This window comes from Folsomia candida, unplaced genomic scaffold (genome assembly GCF_002217175.1).
Source record: "Folsomia candida strain VU population unplaced genomic scaffold, ASM221717v1 Fcan01_Sc010, whole genome shotgun sequence".
Lineage (NCBI taxonomy): Eukaryota > Metazoa > Arthropoda > Collembola > Entomobryomorpha > Isotomidae > Folsomia > Folsomia candida.
The window spans coordinates 1,800,505-1,809,788 of NW_019091202.1; positions in this window are offsets into that span (position 1 = coordinate 1,800,505).

Below are 9,284 nucleotides of genomic sequence, written 5' to 3' on the forward strand. Positions count from 1 at the left end.
GGGAAATCTGGTGATCCGATCGGTCTGCTTTTTCTGTGACGCAGGTCGGCCCATGCTTCTCGACATGCCGGTCCATTTCTCGCCCACAAAATTCAACTATTTTCCCGACTACGTGCTTAACCTAAAGGGATTCCTGTTAAAGATTTCGTGTCCCGCGATCGCGTCGCGGATCGAAGTACGACCGCCCCGCGAAGGGGCTAACAATGCTCTGAGAGGAATGTTTAAAACGCTGCTAGATGACTTTCTCATGCTGAAATTTAACTTTACGTACAACGCTTTTACCGCCATTGGGGGTGGGGGGACAGGACTCCAGTTGGAAAATGGAACTTGGATCGGTAAGAACAATATTGTGGGAAAATAGTTTTAAAATATCCAAAGTAACGTGTTAAATATAGAACAAATTTTGAAAGTTTCTATGTTGATGAAACAAGTTCGTTTCCTAACTGCCATATTTATTTTAGGCACTATAGGAGACCTTGTTTCTGGCAGCGCCGATGTCGGACTTGACTCATCGAGAACGCCAAAACGAGGTAACTGATGAAAAAAAATTCGGGTCAGACCTTTAATTTTTAAATTTATCCCTAATTTTGAAAGATTTTTTTTTATTTTGTAAGAAAGAGCAAACTTTTTGAATTCATGCTTGAGTTTTTTAAATTGTGTGTAAATAACAAAAACAATTTGCAGTAATTTTTTGAAGTGATTTGTTCAACTTTTTTTATTGGAATACACATAAAAGTGAAATTTTATTTTTCAAAAAATATATTTTCACTTTTTTTTAGTAAAAGTTGCCTCCTTCTCGGACTCTTTTTTCGACGCGAGCTACCTCAACTTTAGGAATTGATGACCGGGACGCAATGAGTTTCGCGCGGCGGGGGATTGTAAGCCAGGAAAGTTGGGGAATTCAGTACCAAGTATTTTTCATGGTGGCGAGCTACCTCGATCAAGACGCGGTTCTGCCGAGGTTCACACCGCTGAGGTGTTTTGTCACGTTGTGGCTGTTTTTCGCCTTGATTATTACGACGGTTTATCGGTAAGAGGTTCAGCGGGAAGGTTAAATTTTCAGTTAGTAATTTTTAAAATGCAAGAAACTGCAAGAATTTAACACACGAAATTCTTTTCATGCTGGCATAATTTCGTGTAAGAAATGCAGGACATACATACTATGTAAATAGGCGCCACCTAGCGTATATTTCCTATAATTAAGTGTGCGAAGAAAGGTGAGCCGCTAGGCGGCGTCTACATTTTTCTTGTTTTTTTGCAATTGCTGTCAATGAAGTGCAAAAAATGCGGAAAAATGCTTGAAATCTAAGCCTGATAACACTTCTGATGGTTGAAAAATAGAGATAAAAGTCCTTAAATTTTTAGAGACTAGTATCCGTCAGATAACCTCTCAGATTTTTTCGTCTCTGTTGTTCCAAACGAACACAAGTAAAATTACTAATTGGAATCACTTCAATTTGTTCATGTTTTTCAGATCAAAAATGGTCAGCCTCCTTGCCTTCCCCATTTTGGAAGAAGTTCCTCAAACTTTCGAACAATTGGTGGCTTCCGACTACGAAGTCGGTTTCATTAAGCATGGCGACTCTGCTTACAACACGCTGAAAGCCTCGACGGACAAGGTCTACGTCAAGCTCTTGGAGAGAATGGAAATCATCAATGGGAATGGATTGGAATGTTTGGAACGAGCCGTGGCGAAAAAATATGCCTGCATTGCCTTCGCGTTCTCCACAATTTATCTGAAAGCGAGAAATTTGTCGGACTCGGACGTAAGGAAACTCATTTTCGCACCGGAAACGACGTACAATGTAATATTTTGTAACCTCTCTATCATTTTCACTGCGTTAGAAAATAATTTTTGTCCGAGTGTAAGCTAAGTTCTAAATATCTAAAATTAATGAAATTAAGCAAAATCCGAAGAATAATGTTTTTGTTGTGACACCCCATCAATTATGTATGATCAACACCTTTGCTGGGGCTGAATATAGTCTCACTGTGGGTTGGGCTTGAATCAGCTGGATTTTTTTAAAACCCGCTTTTGTAGTTAATGAAAATTTTAGTTACACAGTGTTCTTCATGATTACATGGATACCTATTTACATATATCGTAATTTTTTAGCAGTCTTTTCGAAAATATGTACAGGGTGGTTAAAATCTCACGCTACGATGGAAAATTTTTCGATGGGAAAAAGTCGTAGATTTCCATTAGTTACTGAAATTTTGTCTCTGAAATTCAACATTTTAAGAATTTTGGCATAAGGCTTCCATCAGTTTTTATAAAAATCTCAATCTCAAATCTTGGAAATTTAGAAACTTTTCCCATTGAAAAATTTTCCGTTGTACCGTGACATTTAAACCACCCTATATTTCAAAGATTTAAAAAAATATAAATACATATCCGCTCTCTGATCACTCCATTCATATTCCCCTAGATCTTCGTACCCATCGTTTTCCAAGGGGGCTCCATCTACAAGGAAGGTTTTGATCGCCGGATGCGCTGGACGCGCCCTTTTCACCTCGCCGATTTATGGGAGGCGCAAGACATGTACTACAACGTTCGTCTCCCGAAGCTCGCCTGGTGGCGGGAAACGAATCAAACCGACAAATTAGAACATTCCTACGCTGGCGAGAGTGACGACCTCACTTTGAAACATATTTCCGGCGCGTTCTACGCCCTCGCAGGCTGTCTCCTTATCTCAACGGGAGTTTTTATCCAAGAGTTGATCACATATTATTGGAAGCGAATATCGGTTAGACCTTACAATAATCCGAAAATAAGGGCACAAAATGAAATTGGAAATATGAATGATGTCTAATAAAATCCAAACAAATTCACTGCAACACTTAAAATAATGTTACCTTCTTGAAACGTACATAAATGCAGTTATAATTCAATACAAATTTTAAGTGAACTATACCTAATCAAGGAGATGTAACTAGTACATACTGCTGATTTCGTGTATGTGGAATTCAGTGTGCATTTCCTTTTAACAAAGTAACATTATTTTTTAGAGTGCAATGCTTTGTAATCAATAAAAAGCAGAATTTCAGTGTTTACTAACGCAATATTTTATAACGCAAGCTTTTATCTTGGAATTGTGAATACATATGTATGTATGTACTGGAAAATGTTACCAAATTATACAGGATGTCCGTAGATTATATGAACACTAGATTTACACGGGTAACATGCGAACGGATGATCCAATTGGCGCCAAATTTGGCAAACACTGACTCGAAGGTCATGACTACAGCTGTGCAAAGTTTCAAATTTCTATCTGCAAAGCTGGCCCCAAAAAGTGACCCCGAAGTAGGGGGAGGCGTAAAACCGGTTTCCGAAGCTAATTTGGCCGCGGAAAGTGCCCAAACGATTATCCAAAAATCTGAAACCCATCTTATCGTGTCCCCCATATATCCCTTTATCAATTTTGCAAGAAAACGATGGTAATTAGTTAAATCCGACCAATGTACATTTAAAAATGCATACCCCTCAAAACGACGAATTCTCTCACCCTCAAGCAAAATGACTGCCTCCCTCTCAATGAGAATCCTCCGACCAAGCAAAGGTCACAACACAATCCCAGATGCCTCTTGAACACGTTAATCGTGTTATAAATCACAACTTTGAAAAAGGAGTCCTTAGGAAGGCGAAATTCGGAACACTAAAACTATCCAATGTTGTAAACAAAAAACCAGCAGTTGAAGGCTGTTTGAAGGTCATGTTGGAAGTACAAACTCCGGATTTGTCGTCACATTGACCGGGGCACTCTGCTACCTTCAAAACTATAACAGGATAAAAATAATTCGCTTCAGAAACGACCAGAAGCAGGTTTCAAACTATGGGTCTGAAAAGAAGGAAAAGCTGTCTGACTGATTTCTGGTGGTTGGTGCAATGACGGACCATGGAGTGCTAGAATTGATACCTGTTGGGTTTAATGCAAAAATTAACTCGAAGCACTTTATGGAGAGTGCTTTGCAGACGTTTTTGGAGGTCAAAATTCGAACGAAGCAATTTGAGGAGCTTTACAAAGTTTGCATCCATAACGATGCGGCATCTTCACATACTGCTTGGTTAACTCAGCATTACGCCCAAGATTTATAAGAAAGAACCGGAATGACCTTGACATCTTATTCCGAGGTCCATATTCAGTAATCTGACACGGGTCAGATGGATTTTTTCGGGTTTGGATGCCTGAAACAAAGCATTTTCAAGAGGAAGTCATGAACTTTGGTTGGGCTTTGGAAAGTTCTAAATCAAGAATGGGATCTTGTCTCCCCTGAAACGTGTCAAAATGTGTTTGGAAGTTGGAAACCAAGACTCAGACTTGTTGCTAGGAAGAATGGAGAACACATTGAGATCGCTAAAGTAATTCACAGTCATCGTGTTCAGAAGTTATAAGATAATTCATACTGTTCATATAAACTGCGGACACCCTCTGTATTACTTAGGTTTGTTACCTATGTAAACCGACGTAGGAAAAAAATTCTAGAAATTCATGCATGCATTACTTAAATACGTAACCAATCCCTGGAGATCGACATCTATACTTTGCACATCTATGCCAAACTGTAAGCTATTATATATGTACAAAAATGAAGTTCAATTAATTAATGAGAAATATAGTTCTCAAGTTTTTGCATTATTTGTGGTACAGGATTCATTTTATTCATGCTTTAGTGAAAGACGACCGTTCTATTCATACGTATCCTGGGTGCAAAAGTTTCCGTGCGTATAATTATGTTCCTCAGCCTGATATACCCAGGTACATATATCAAGTATTCATACATAGGTATGCATCGAATTATATTAAACTTGAAGTTGCTTAGTTTCCGCAATTTTTCTGAGAACGATATCATAATGAGATTTCCAAGTAAATCGTGTATAAATTAATGAACACATACATACATATGTATGAAGACATGTCCTCATAACCACGTATGAGGAGAATATTATATATATGTATGAAACCGCTAAAGCTAAATTTTGTTTTTACCTAGCGACCACCTAGCGAGCATGATAAACTATAGGAAAATGAATTAATTCTCGTATATTACAAGCATGTGGTCATCGTGCGGGAGGTAGAATTATGTGTTTTTGACGTAACTTGAAAAAACTAAAAGATTCAGAATTCAATATTACATTTTACTGTGTGTCCTGGCAAGTCTTGAGGGGAAAAAGCTGCAAGATATGTATCAAGCAAAGAGAACAGTCTTTGGAGAGTGACACTTTTTGGGATTTTCGAAGCTTGATAATCCGAGATTCTCACATAGAAAGTTTCTCTTCTGACCTTGTCCTCGACCAGTTATACATATATTTACTTATGTAAATCGGCCATATCCAATTTCGACGTAGTCTACCCAAATAACTAATCCCATTCTGGCAAATCCCTTATCCTCTGCAAGATAAATATATTTCAACTTTTCCCCAAAATCCAAAATGGTCCGGAATTTTTACCGTTGTGCATACGTCTTATCCCTCCTTTCACAAGTGCGCGCTAGGGACGTTCATTTTTACACAAAACAATACTCCCCAAATTCAATGGTTTCTGATTTCGTGCAGTTCTACAACGCTCCAAAATTCCTCAGTAGGATTATGGTTTCTTGGGAAATCTATTCAAACTCGACGCACCCGGTTAATCCTAAGCAAAACCGATTCTCCTCGTATTTTTATGCAATAAACATTTTCGCCGAAGACTACAATTCTTCTACGGGAGCATTTTATTCGATATTTTATAAACCTTTCGATGTTAGATGACGGCTTCTGGGGCAGTTGACATTTTGCTAAGTTCACATTTATCTAGTTGGTCACAAAGTCCTCTGATAAAAATTGTTTTTATCATATATTTGTATATATGTAGCTCAAGTTTACAAACATATACTCAAAACAAAAATTTGTCAAATCAACACCGTCGGTGCCAATATATGACTTAACCGCCATGGTTAAAATGTTGATTCCCAGTTATGATGATTTTGATACCCGTAGTTACAATGTTATGACCAGACGGAAAAATTTCATTACCACTCGGAATCACAATTGTAACCAAGACGGTTAACTCATATATTGACACCGGCGGTGTTGATTTGACAAATTTTTATTTTGAGTGTATACATACATACATAGAATTGCAGGGATTTGTTGAGTTAAACTAGGGTATGGGTCGTTCAGAAAAGGTAGATACACGATTTGCCAATTTCTACAGAATTAAAAGAAGAGTACAATCTTTGAGCACTTGGTAACCTTCACCCGTTCTCGTTGGGGTTAAGGTGATGGGAAACTTAAGATAAATTTCTCACCTTAAATGTTAGGGTCAATTAATCGCAAAACTTATGTCAAACCATCACCCTGCGAAGTCACGGATGAGCGATGATGGTTGACAAGTACTCAAAAATTGTACTCTACCTTTAATGTTCGCACCATAAATAAGTGTATACATGACCTGGAAAGGCGTTATGTGAATATTTCCTAAATTTTGATATGTCGTTGGAATGTTCACAACATCTAGGATCATAACATTTAAAATTTTTGGGTTGTAGAATGACCACGTATGTAAGATTAAATGGGTTACATAAAGTTTCGAATTATTCCCCAAATTTAGCTCAGCATCAATTGAATTTGAGGTTCAACTCAACATTTTGGCCGATCATCTATGTAGGTATGTAACTTGTCTGAGTGAGTCATTAGTGGCTAGGTTTGTGTCGATATGAAGAATTTGAGGGGGTGTGATGAGATTAAGTTTTGGAATAAGGCTAATGCCTGCCCCAGAAACTCTTACTCAACCATCCTTTATAAGGTCCAAATGTTCTCTCCCTACTCCATGTTAATTTTGCACCTGGCTTATCCTCGTTTCAATCCTCACCCTGTATTATACGAGGTCAGATGTGAGGTATACCTTGTCATACGAGGACGACCAAATATACTGCAATTTATAGTCCTAGGTGAATCCTACGTTATTGTAGGATTGCCTTCTGCCCTCCAACTTATCACTTTGCCCCTACGCCTGAACAAATTTCCGGCTCCGTTCTATCAAAAAATTGTGTACGTTGTAAACGCTCGTAAAAGTTTTTGGCCAGATTTAAAATTTTGGAGTTTCGACAAACCACCTTGTGTCGCGGCCGATTCAATTATCGACAATCAAGCCAATGTTTTGAACTTGACAATAATTCATTCCAGCGAGCATCATCGGGCTAATGAAATAATATATGCAGTTCTTCACATACCTGGTGATCTGCGGAGTGTGATACACCTCGTGGAATATATGGATGCTCAAAATAGTTTATCCTACTGCAAAAGGCACGTCCCAACCACCAACTGGACCGTGTGGTTCACCCCATATGGAAAATTCGTTTGGATGTCGGTTGCCTTTTGTTTATCCCTAATAGCGCTAACTTCCTGGATTGCTTGTGGAATAAAGACCTGGAGAAGTCTCGTGTTGCAGGTGTTCCTTCAACTCTCCATGTTTGTGCGACAACCAATCAGAAATTTTAACAGGATAAACATAACGGTGGGATTAATCAGTTTAGTTCTTTTAGCCTTGTACGAAACATTTATAACTGGAAGTCTCATTTCCCCGCAACCTCCAGTAAAATTTCGACATATCGGAGATCTTGTGAACGCAGGGTTTATATTTCTTATTGATAGATTACAATATTCTGGATTTCTTCCAATTGAAACATTACCCGATGTCAGGGAAGCATTTATAAAGTATGGAATACTAAGCAAGCTCAATTCAACGTTTTTTGACGTTGCACTTGTCAATTCTTCATGGCTGAATGTAGGGGAAACACGTGCGGGAATGCACTTCATGGAATCACCTGCTGGAAATGTCGAGATGTCGAAGATTATAAAAATGCTAGCGACCAACTCCAGTGACCACGAATTTCAAAGGGGTGATCGGTTGTATTGCGACTTTGTAACGTTAGGGGATATAAAGCACGCGAGTTTCCAGTATGATACGAGGTTAATGGGGGAAATGGTTAAAATTCATAGGAGACTGATGGCCTGTGGATTGACTGAATACTGGGAGGGCATGTTTAGGAGTTGGAGATTTTTAAAGACAAAAACTGGCAATCTAGGCGGTCGAAAATCGAAGGTGCATAAAGTGTTGGAAGGCGAGGCTCTTAGAAAACTATTGATTGGGATGGACACTCTACAAATGATATTCTTAACGTGGACAATTCTTTTGGGATTGGGATCATTAGGATTTGTGTTTCAAGAGGTTAGGCTTCATCAAATTGGGTGGCATGTGTTTTTGGGAAGCTATCATAAAGTTATTAGGGAGCGTCCATAAATCACGTGATCGATTAGAGGGGGGGAGGGGGTCTGAAATTTGTCACCAATTATCACGAGGGGGGGGGGGGTAAGTGGTCAGATGTCACGTGACATGAGTAAAGTTTTGTATATGCCAATAAATGTCATGAGAGTTATATATAAATTCTCTTGGCATACCTCACACACGTTATATAAATTTGATTTTCATTTTGCATATTTAAAAACTTGCTTCGACTTAAAATTCTTATGTCGGAATGGCGTATTAAATGGTTATTTATACATTTGTGTAGCTCAAATTTGATTAATGAGTTAAACAACACTGGAATAATATTGTTATTCCGGACAACATAATTTAATTTGAGCACCATCAACTCCTGTCACGTGACCGGTGGGGGGGGGAGGGGTAGCGAAATTATCACCAACGGTCACCAAGGGGGGGGAGGGGGTCAAAATTGTCCAAAAATCGATCACGTGATTTATGGACGCTCCCTTACACTTTCAACAAATGATAGTTAGTATTAACTATTTTGCAGTTCATTATGTACAAAAAGCTAATCTTAATATTAAAAACAAGCAACAAGAGTTTGACGTTGAATTAATAATATCCATTAATAACATTTTTATTCCTTGTCAGCTATGACTTTTTGCATTGAATAATGCAATTTTAACAACACTGTAATGAGTTAGCCTGCACTGATGGACACAATTAAACGTTGACTCGTTAATACCCAGGTTACATTTGCAAAGCCTCGTCTGAACTATTCACCCAATATCGCTATCCATGATATTATATTGTAGATCTGTTACTACTCCTTTGAAATAAGTAATTAAATGTCTACTGTGGAAATTATGTAAATTTGTCAAACATATGGCTCTCTAAAAAGGGATACACAGGCCTTGTTGCTTGTAGTAAATTTGGAACATTTAGCATTCTATCCAGCTAATCTGAACCGCGGAATTGACGGTTTTCAAAGTTGCAAAAAACGGAGCGTTTTTATCTGAATGTTGAAAAATTCAG